Source organism: Haliotis rufescens, unplaced genomic scaffold (assembly GCF_023055435.1).
Source record: "Haliotis rufescens isolate VD_foot unplaced genomic scaffold, xgHalRufe1.0.p SCAF_1, whole genome shotgun sequence".
In the NCBI taxonomy this organism is placed as follows: Eukaryota; Metazoa; Mollusca; class Gastropoda; order Lepetellida; family Haliotidae; genus Haliotis; species Haliotis rufescens.
The window spans coordinates 17,932,300-17,943,222 of NW_025963779.1; the positions used below are offsets into that span (position 1 = coordinate 17,932,300).

The window sequence follows — 10,923 nt, forward strand, 5'->3', positions numbered from 1 at the left end:
GTTTTCTGAATGTATATATGGTTAGGGTCAATATTATCTGAATACATATATGGTTAGGATCAATATTATCTGAATAGATATATCGTTAGGATCAATATTATCTGAATACATATATGGTTAGGATCAATATTATCTGAATAGATATATCGTTATTATCAATATTATCTGAATATATATATGGTTAGGATCAATATTATCTGAATGCATGTAAGGTTACGATCAATATATCTGAATGTATATATCGTTAGTATCAATGCATATACCTTATATACATTAAAAGGGGTTAGGGGTATATCGAATTTACTACTTTGGTCCTTGTATTTGTAAATTATATTTGTATTGAGTACTATACTCAAACCAACAGTTGATTAACCATTGTCCTTTTGAATGACCCTTAAGCCGGAGGTCATTTTGTCTTTTCGTTTGTCCCCTGGGGAATCGTACCACGGTCTTGTGTGAGTAGCGGACGCCTTAACCAATAAGCTACACGACAAACCTCTCAACCTTTCAGTTTTGTATATAATCTCTAACATGATATATTGAGTAACTCGTTTCATACTGAACAAAAAGGTTTATGATTCATGAGTGAGTGAGTGAGTGAGTGAGTTGGGTTTAACACCACTTTTAACAGTATTCCAGTTATATCGCGGCGTGTCAGCTTAATGTGGGAGGAAAACCAGAAGTGATGCATGTCTCAGACGTTTACCACTTCGGTGAAACCCACGAGCACGGGTATGGTGCTGACAAACCTAGAAACATAATCGGGGCGAACCGGGAATCGAACCTACAATCATAGGTTTCTGGCGTACCCAAGGGACGCAACTCTGCACAGCGTATCGCGGCGCCGCAGACGACTGGACCACCCATGCCCCCTGATTCATGAATATTTTGAGGGATTTGTAAAACATATCCTCAAAATAGCCATGATCTCTAACATCTTTGTTCAGTATATACTACTCAAAAGAAGTTAAGGATCACCGGATTCTTTCATATTACTATAGGTAATCTCTCATGTCATGACAGATTTATTTTACCATTATGAAAGAATCGGGTGATCCTTAACTTCTTTTGAGTAGTATATATTCCGATTCGGTATACCCTTCTTTTAAGCTTCAATATGATTCTACTCTCGGAACAAGTAAGGTCCAGAGCCTGAGCGGCATTGAACCTCGGTTCGTCGGCTTCAAACTGTGCTCGTGGGTTTCACAGCTTACTGACTCCGAGACGATCAGCCCGTGTTTTATCTCCTTAATTCTGAACGACAGGCAGGGTAACAACAAGTACCATTTTTAACTTCATTTGGTAAAACGCGGCTAGAGGATCGAACAGACGCTCTCTGGGACGACGCCCTGTTCACTATCCCCTACACCGCGGAGGTGGTAATAACATCATTAACGTTAATGGTGAAATTGCTGAGCACAATCTACCATTATATAGTGCCTCCAGATATCCCATTACTATAAGAGACCCGTGAAGATCCGGCATGAATAGGTCTTCACCAACCAATGCTTGCCGTAAAAGGTGACTATGCTTGTCGTAAAAGGCGACTAAAGGGATCGGGTGGTCAGGCCCGCTGACTTCACTGCGTGTTATCGTGCCCCGACGGTGTGGGGGTTGCTCATGATATCAATCACTGGTCAAAACAATTTACAGGTGAAAACGTTATACCTGTAATACCGCTGATGGCGACTTTAAACAACAAACAAACAAACAAACAAGCTTAAATGTATGATTGTATCGTAATGACGCCCAGTACAAGTATTGTGTACCCGTGAAGATTCCGGGGTAGAATAGGTCTTCAGCAACCCATGCTTGCCGTAAAAGGCGACTATGCTTGTCGTAAAAGGCGACTAACGGGATCGGATGGTCAGGCTCGCTGACTCGGTTGATGCATGTCATCGATCCCAATTGCGTGGATCGATGCTCATGATATTAATCACTGGATTGTCTGGTCCAGACTCGATTATTTACAGACCGCCGTCATATAGCTGGAATATTGCTGAGTGCGGCGTAAAACAACAAAACAACCAACCAACCATTACTATAAGAACACTTATCAGTTATCCAGACACACATTCCACGACACTATTACAGTTATGTTATCACGACCCGCAAATCTTTCGTGGTAATCTGTTGATAGGAGGCAATAGAGTAACAACTGATATGTTAATTCATACTATGATCCACTGCCAGAATATTCCAGCAATGGCTCTGATTTATGCTAAATAGATTTTACGTCGGACAAAAAGGCATAACTGGCGATTTATTGGTTGTTGTATGAATAATATTATACATTGAATACAACACTGCTGGTTCACCACTATACCGCAGTTATTTCCCTGCGATTAAATGGCCGAATACGGCTGTTAATAAATGTTTATCTCTGGCAAACAGAACGAACCAAATGTTATAGATTCTTGACTGCCAAGGTTTCTCTATCAACGAGAGCAGTGGGGATTCCAGTAAGACCCTGTCCCCAGCAACATATGTAAGAGGCGACTAAATAAATCGGGTGGTCAGGGTCGGAGGTTGGTTGCATACCACCACACCCCAATTGCGTGGATCGGTGCGCACTGGTTTGTCTGGTCCAAACTCGATTATTTACAGACCGCCGTCATACAGCTGGAATATTGCTGAGTGCGGCGTTAAACAACAGATAAAAGAAATCTATCAGTTAACCTCTCTCACAGGAATAGGAAATTGCAGAAAAAGCTTGCATGCTTGCATACTCCGTGAAGACAGGACGTAAAGACCGTCAATGTCTGTAATAACGACGTATGAAAAGGTTATCTTCGGAAACACACCGTGTATAGAGTATGTTACATCAAGCATCCAGTCAGTATCATTGGTAATTAAATAAATTCATGTACATGAGATTCATACCTGCTCACAAACAATACGACCCGTGAAGATCCGGGGTAGAAAACGTCTACAGCAACCCATGCGTACTGTAAAAGGCGAATCTGCTTGTCGTAAGAGGCAACTAACGGGATCAGGTGGTCAGGCTCGCTGACTTGGTTGACGCATGTCACCTCACCCCAATTGCGTGGATCGATGCTCATGATGTCAATCACTGGCTTGTGTGGTCCAGACTTGAGTATTTAGAGACCGCCGTCATATAGCTGGAATATCGCTGAGTGCGGCGTTAAACAACAAATAAACAAACAAACACAGACCATACCATATCAATGAAAAGGAAGCGTGTGAAACAGTAACTAGCTAGTCCGTAGAGTTTAGCAACTCATGTCAGGCTCTTCCATCGATATAAGTTATCAGATAACCATTGCAGCCAGATTATATATGAAAGGGGTGTTGAAGTGCATATTTAAATGCACATGAAATTTAAGGACATGTGTGTTTATCGATGCTGTCATCTGTATTAAAGCTACATCAAACTGGTATGTACGAAATCAGTTCCGATCCAGACCAGCCGTGCTCTGTAGTCGAGGTGCGATGACAAATAATGAGATCATACATGATTTCAGTCGACCCTTACAAGCATGTGTTATTTCTTGCATGTCTGGTCTCGAACCCAGGTGTAATTCAATGTATACATAAAACATTCAGGTATATATCCGCATACAGCTGTATCAATAATACCAATACAACCATAATCCATAATCATAATCTATATACAACGTCAACACCAGTGAACACCAGTCTCGATTATCTGCCCAAACAGATTTCATCGGTGAGGTGAGGTGAAATTAGGTTTAACGTCGCGTCCAAGATTATTGCACTTATAAAGCGACGTGCATGCACGTGCGTGTGTGGCTGCTTGTACTCGTTCGGACAGATGCCGATTTAAAGTGCTAGCTCACAGAGATACTAGGCTACAGTTTAACTTGAATACCCCACTCAGACACAGTATACTGACTCCGACCCGACCAGTCCTTGGTTTAGCCCATTAATGCAGAGCGCCAGACAGGGTAACAACAAGTACAATCTTTTAACGTCTTTTGGTATTGGACCTTCCGCTCTCCGGGTGGACGCTCTACCACTAGACCACGGAAGCGGTCAGATTTCATCGGGAGAAAAAGGCAAGATAGCGTGTGACACTATATGACTGGATCAGTGAAAATCAGTGATGACATGAGATGGTTGCGAAAAGAAGGAAATAAGAAATCTCTGCTAAAGGCAGAGTCGATTGTGCGATTCCAGCATGATGCTGTGTTTATAAATCACTATCAATTTGTAAAAATATGTATTCGTGCATGAACACGTATACTTATAAATATGTATCTGTGTGTGTATAAGAATAAGAGATGGTTTCCTGTATATTGCTATAACTACTTTATCTTATACATGTAGATATAATATGATCCACAATGATATAAATATGTCTTTTGTACCCTTCGTGCGCCGTCATACAGGTATTGATAGTAATTCAAATCTTATCTATGAAATATTGTTTGCACGATTAATCACAGATGTTCTCCGGTGACGTTTATATGTTATTATCAGTATTGTAGCAAGGTTCGCTACTCGTTTGGAAATTAAATATATTCCTTTGTGTTGGGTACAATACGGGGTCGGCGGCACGAGGCGATGATGCGTCTTGAATATATCTGTTCCTATCAAACATCTGGCAGGGTAAATATTGTAATTCATAGGCAGCTTGTAACGCAGGACAAGAACGTGACTCGTGTCACGCACCAATATCAGGACTATGAGGTCCACGTTTCGAAGACTGAGCATGTAGTACATGTTCAAAAAACATTATTTCAGCATGTTCATGTTTTTGGTCTATAGTCAGTTGCAGATTGTTCTCAAATGCAATTTTTTATATGGGTAAGTGAGTATGGTTTTACGCCGCATTTAACAATATTCCAGCAGTATAACGACTGGTGACGCCAAAAATTGGCTGAAACGTGTACCGATGTGGGGAATTAAACTCAGGTACTCTGCCTGACGAGAGACGCTTTGACCACTGGGCTACCGACCGCACTAATTATCGATATCATAGATGGCAGTGAAAATGATTCTGTATAATACACTGGAACATTGATGTACTCTTTGGTATCTGTATTTAAAATTTCGCTGTGTAGAGTTGCATCCCTTAGGCATGCTAGGAACCTTTGATCTTGGGTTCGATTTCCGGTTCGTGCTGGTTGAGTTTCTAGGTTTGTCAGCACCATCAGTGAGTGAGTTTGGTTTTACGCCGCTTTTAGCAATATTCCAGCCATATCACGGCGGGGGACACCAGACATGGGCTTCACACATTGTACCCATGTCTGGAATCGAACCCGGGTCTTCGGCGTGACGAGCGAGCGCTTTAACCACTAGGCTACCCGACAGCCCCGTCAGCACCATACGTGTGCGTCGGTTTCAGCAAAGTGGAACTTAACGTCTCTCTTCCCACATCCAACTGACACGTCGTGATACTGTTCACTAGTATACTGTTCAATCCGGGGTTAAACCCAAGTCACTACCTGCTTGTAAATATCGAGTTTTACTCGATAACAAACCGTATTGAAAGGTGTATAATAAATACAGCGAATGTCTCGTGTTATAATTCACCAACTTCTTATCGCAAATGAAAACGTTTTAAAACATTTACAGTTTGGGGGGTGATAATTATACATCACACATGTTTATGCGATGAGCATATGTTCTTATGCATGCACATTAGCGTGTTAAAAACTGTTAATGTGCATCGATGTCGTTATCAAAGAACGTATGCATAAACTTGAACTGTCTCAAGAGTAATTCTAAATAATGTATAGTTATTACTATTAATAATATAGGTACAAAAATACATTATTGCCTTTTAGAATCTTTTATCTGATGCCTCCGGAAATGAATAATCAATTATCAAAACATGGACACATTGTTTAGCAAAATAAATTGTTATTTTACTATCTCCTCCAGCCGTGATCGCCCGAGCAGCGGGACAATCTGGACTTTGTATCAGGGTTTCTCTCATGTACGCCAATTATGACACACCTTCAATCCCGACTTAGCATTAAGGAGGACAGAGAAGGAAAAGGCTCGACGTTAATAACGCTATGTATTTGACGACTATTATTCAATCAATCAATGCCGATATCGATTATTGATACGAACAATAACATGGGAAATGCCGATTGTGACGTAGAACCATTTAGCCATTCTGTCTGTATATCAAGTTCCCTTTGACTAACGACCGCCTCCGTTTCCTTGTGGATAGCACCTCTGAAGGCTCTGACCAGGGTGCTTAAGGTCGGTGGTTCGATCCCCGGACGCGTCAAACCAAAAGAGGTTTAAAAGTGCTCTTGTTACCCCGCTTGGCGCGCGGCAATAAAGGGATAAAGCGAGGACTGGTCGGCTCGGAGTCAGTAGTCATGTTAAGTGGCGGCATTGTATCTCAATTGGCTAGCACTATAAAGTCCGGACTAGTACAAGCAGCCACACACACAAGTACATGCTCGTAATATATATACGATAAATAAATGCAATAATCTTGAATGCGACGTTAAAAAACATTTCACCCCACCACATCACCTTTGACTAACGTCTCCTTTTCTTTCAAAATTGTATTTTCAATCTGACTAGTACAGCAGGGGTACCGTGAAGATTCCGGGGTAGAATTAGTCTTCAGCAACCCATGCTTACCATAAAAGGCGACTATGCTTGTCGTAAAAGGCGACTAACGGGATCTGGTGGTCAGGCACGCTGACTTTGTTCATGCATGTCATCGTGTCCCAGTTGTTTGGATCGATGCTCATGATGTCAGTCACTGGATTGTCTGGTTCAGACTTGATTATTTACCGACCGACGTCATATAGCTGGAATATTGCTGAGTGCGGCGTTAAACAACAAACAAACAAACAACAACAAAGCACAGCAAAGGGACAAGTAGGGATGGCAAGGAGTGATGCTGTCAAACCATGTCTCATTCATTCTGAGATTTCATTGATACAGCATTCCCACTATTGTTTGACTGTATGACTTAAGACAACCTCCAGACGTGTCTCCATCTCGTAGTACGGTTACTTCACAAACACAGAGATTCTGTAATCGCATCTTGACTAAAGAAAAGGAACAGTCTCTCTTGAATAGGATGTCGTGTCTTTTAGTGTCTTTCGCATAGCCCGACTGGTATTTGAATGCCAAAACGAAAGAGAATAATCGTCGACTTATAAAAACTTTTGTTTACGAGTTGTGGCTTCCATTCTTTGTCTGCACAATACACAGGAATCGAATTCATCAGATCTCCGCAAAAAGTCGTACTCATAACTTCTAGTCTCTTTAAACAAATGTTCAAAGGGACATATTTGTTAGAATAATGGTCCATTTAAATGATGACATCACCTGTGATTTTATTTCTCTTTATGAAAAAGTTTTGTTCTCTTTTATATATTCTCATGCTATAACGTGTGTACACCTATAAGTACAGAACAAGTCTAGACGGTTTGTTTCCTGGACAATAGCACACGACAGATGTACACCCATCAACTTTACAGCTGACATGTGTAAAGAATCGCGGATGTATTGATACAGGAGGAGGTAGGATCACTTCCCCGTTTCGACTAACTGGAATCGTAGGAGCTATTATAATAGCCTTGTTTCTTTCTTACACTTGCAAGTTTTTACTTCTGACACAGTAAAATGAAGAAATATGTCTGAAATGATTGAAAACAATGTTCGTTCTTTAAAATCCAAATAAAAATGAGCAACTCCTTGACCAAACATGAATGTTTACCATATTTTTGTAACGGGTTTATGTACATCTGTTGATCAAAGACTAGCTCATGTTTAAATGTTGGAAGAAAAGGTTCATTAAACCTTTTAAAAATGCCTTTTTGACACACCTTTTACGCTTACCTATGTATTTATTGTTGTCATATATACAGTTGTTCAAAGGAACAAAGTTTAGTTCTCATTCATCGGATATCTTCCCTGGCACTTTCTACAGGTTTTGTCGTATACTCAAATTATGTAGATCTTGTGGCAGGGTACCTACCCTATACTACCTTGTCCACTCGCGGCTTTCGTTTAGTTTCAACGGAAGATTGTGAATGGGTTGGGATTTTCGCCGCCTTTAACAATGGGCTTAACACTTTGTACCCATGTGTGGAAGCAAACCAGGGCCTTCGGCGTAACGAGCGAACGCTTCAACCACCAGGCTACCCCTCCCCGCTACCGAAAGAGGGACCTTGGTCTCTTCCACTGTTGTTTGATCAGTGGGAACATAAACAAACAAGGTTTCTTATCCTTAGCATTAGGAACGTGATTACAAAACTATTTTTTTTAAATTTCGCATAACCAGCTAAAGTGTGAATGTATATTCATACTCAGCGTCCTTATTGACGGTTATATAGGTATACACGGTGTCAAACATGAACATATGCGTCTGAAGGTCTGAGTATATTGACAATGTGATTAACAGTTGAAGAACGTGTTGTATGCTTATGTCACGCTGATTGAATGTTATTTTTTTATAAAAATTGACGACTATTTAAAACATGGAAAGAACCAGACTGAAAGTGATAGAACAAAAACTGCCCAAAACACACGCCTTAACGCAATCAGTGGCTTAGATGCAGCTGAATTCTTGCAAGTTGAAAATGCGACGATTTATATCTTATTATCCAACCCCTCAACAATGACGCCCAGTGTACGTGTTTCCTAACCTCTAACAGTAAAGGTGTTCTCATTTCACATGAGCTGAATGTTTGAAAGACGATAATCATATTGAACACGTAGTGTACTGTTTTGAGTTAATACCTGTTGCGAGAGAAAAGCTATGTCATAGACATCAATAATCCCGTTAAATCCTGACATCGCACAAGCGTGTGGTTGAAGTTCTATTGTTTGACTTTAAGATATAGCAAGCGCATTACGTCAACGTCAGTAACTCTTGTGTTATGTGGCGATTTGCGGATGGCTGGTTGCACATGTAATATAGATCTGGACGTACACCACGTGCAGCTAATCCAGCTAATGTATGCTGGGATTAATGTCCTCCTGCTCTGTGTGTTACGTTGTACACACATAATCCTGAACAGGCGCGAGTGCTTATGTTTCAAGAACACTGTTCATATGAAATTGTTCTTGTGGGAGAGAAATACAATGACGGAAGAGAATGTGTCGATGTGATTGCAAGGTACGTCGCAAATAGACCCCTTGTGATTTTGTAGCATGTGAATGTCATAATGATATTTTCTTATATCCATCGTTTTAGGAAAAGGTTGAAGCGGTGTTACACCGTTCCTGACTAAAAGAACGAAATTGCTGGTTAGCTGTTGTGAAATAGCATAATTACTAAAACATGGTTTCTTTGATAGGCATTTAGAAGTTGGAGTACTAAGTAAGGATAGGAATTTATGGATGAACAACTTCTTCATTACAATTAAGACCGACGTTTCGGTGTAGGTTCTAACACCGTTATCAAGCAAGTGATCACGGTGTAGATATTGCTTGATCTCACCCTAGCGATATCTCCTGTGGGAGCCAGTTTTGGATGATAATACGTGTTTTTCATATACAAAAGAGTTTTTATTTTAGTTAACCGTGGATATTGGCGAAATAATCTCTTGGAAAACCGAAACTGATTTTTGATTAGCTATTACACAATTGAATTACTGAACCAGTTCATAGAGCATCCTTCTGGGCCGTCTTCAGCTGTCTTATAATTGCCATAACATATAAAATCAATAGTTCATGTGTTTGAAAACCTATTATACTAGAGTATCTGCTATGAGAAACAGCAAGGTTCTTAGAAAGCATTCAATACTACTACATGTATTCACAAAAGTGAATAAGAAGGTCTTGATTATATTTGCCACATGAAATAAATGGTATATGTAACGCTTATAGTAATAGTGTGAGTAATAATTATTTTGGATTTGGTGTAATATTGTACTTACAAAACAAAACTGAAACTAACAGTTTATTTGGCAAAAACACCCTTCCATTTGCAATCAACATTATGTCTTTACAAGGAACTTGGCATTGGTGGGTTATCTTCTGACCCAACATACAAAGCCAGTCATTTGTCTTAAAAGAACACGTGACAATCATGAAGTATTACAACCTTCTCGTGGATTTACTAAGAATAAATCCATTCCACCTTTATATTCTATTCCTCAGCTTCAACGAAATCCATTTGAAGAGATATATATTGCAGGGCCCAGCAAATGTTTCACCCAAATCCTTGTCATTAATTCTGACATAAATAAAGCAAGGCTTAATTCAACACTATCAGCAAATGCATGAGACAAGTGGATTTAATTACATGGGGATCTTGAAAAATTAAAAAGTTTTACTTGAAGTATAGAATTTTTCTCAGACCAGAACCAAATGTTCAAGCATAAAAATAATTCCACCTTTTACACAACTATCTCTCGTGATAAACAGAGAGAGAATTTACATTCTAAAACAGCATGGGTTTTGTTTTCAAGAAAGAAGTTAAGGAAATTTAATGCTACCACAATATTTAATGGACGTTGTCAAATTGTTGAAACAGAAAGTACCGCTACTCAGAAATACTCAGCTGCCCAAATATGTGAGTTGCTGGTTTCCTGATTGACAATACCTCTGTCCAATTTGGGCATAGCACATTTAGAAGGCATCCCTATGGGTATAGATTGTGCTCCTCTCAAATCTGATTTGTTTCTTTTTGCATACGAAAGTGAGTTTGTGACTTGAAAATATGTATCGAAATTCAGAGTGAGGGCAACCTAGGCTGTATGGAAAGATGGATGATTTCGATTTTCCCATCCCGAAATTCTCCTTCATGTCGAGCAAGACAGCATCTCCATTACCCATGTTGCCTACAGCTAAGCCATTATTCAATCAAGGCTTCGCCATCAAAGGACTGGTTAAGTCATTCCAGATCGTTTATGGTGGACATTCCGAAGACAAAATATAACACGATACATAGGAAAATATTTTCCTATGATAAGAGTATCTGTTCATAAGTTGAAAATTGAAATTGGA

The 10,923-nt window shown here is 39.9% G+C and overlaps 1 protein-coding gene across 3 annotated transcripts in view; it reads left to right on the forward strand.

Annotated features, from left to right (window-relative positions):
* Nucleotides 1-10,923, forward strand: part of LOC124150623 — a 32,662-nt gene that overhangs the window by 15,606 nt on the left and 6,133 nt on the right. The window lies entirely within an intron of this gene.